The sequence below is a fragment of the Acanthisitta chloris genome, unplaced genomic scaffold (genome assembly GCF_000695815.1).
Source record: "Acanthisitta chloris isolate BGI_N310 unplaced genomic scaffold, ASM69581v1 scaffold10435, whole genome shotgun sequence".
NCBI lineage: Eukaryota > Metazoa > Chordata > Aves > Passeriformes > Acanthisittidae > Acanthisitta > Acanthisitta chloris.
Window position 1 is genome coordinate 232,222 of NW_008675370.1, and position 661 is coordinate 232,882.

Sequence of the window (661 nt, forward strand, 5' to 3'; positions counted from 1 at the left end):
CACATCCAAAACAGGCTGCACAACTACACACTCCTGTAAATATTACCACAAAATGCAGAGCTGCAAATCTTCTTTTCTACTATGAATACTTCTATTTACATCTTCATTCACAGTTGTTTAAGGCTAACTTCAGTTCCCTCCTTTTCAGTACTTTCATGAGAAAGGAACATAGCATTTCAGGAAAAAAATATCACTGAAAGCAATTTAAATGTGTCAAATTTGTTACTTGTCAGACTTGCAGCAAGTCTCCACCAAGAGCAAATGAATGTCACACAGCCCTTGCTTCAAGATAGTCTAGTCTGCACATGAAAGCTCTTGTTCACCTGAAAATACATCACAGCTCTGGAGAAGTTATAGTCTCAAATCGAGGGAAGAACAACTTTTTTTCCTTCCCATCAAAAACAGTTACTGTGGGGACATGAGAGAACGGCAAGCTGCAAACAGCTTTTCTGCTAATTCAAATATAGCATCTACTCACCTGAAATAAAGACATCTACATATTTTGAAGGTTTACAGTTGATTAAAATACTATATAAATCATTCCTCTATATTAAACAGAACACACCTAATAAGCACAAAGGTGAAACTTGCCAAGGAATATGTCAACGATGCCTCAAAAACAGCATGAAAGATTGGCCCATGGGTGGGGGAGAAAGAAGAA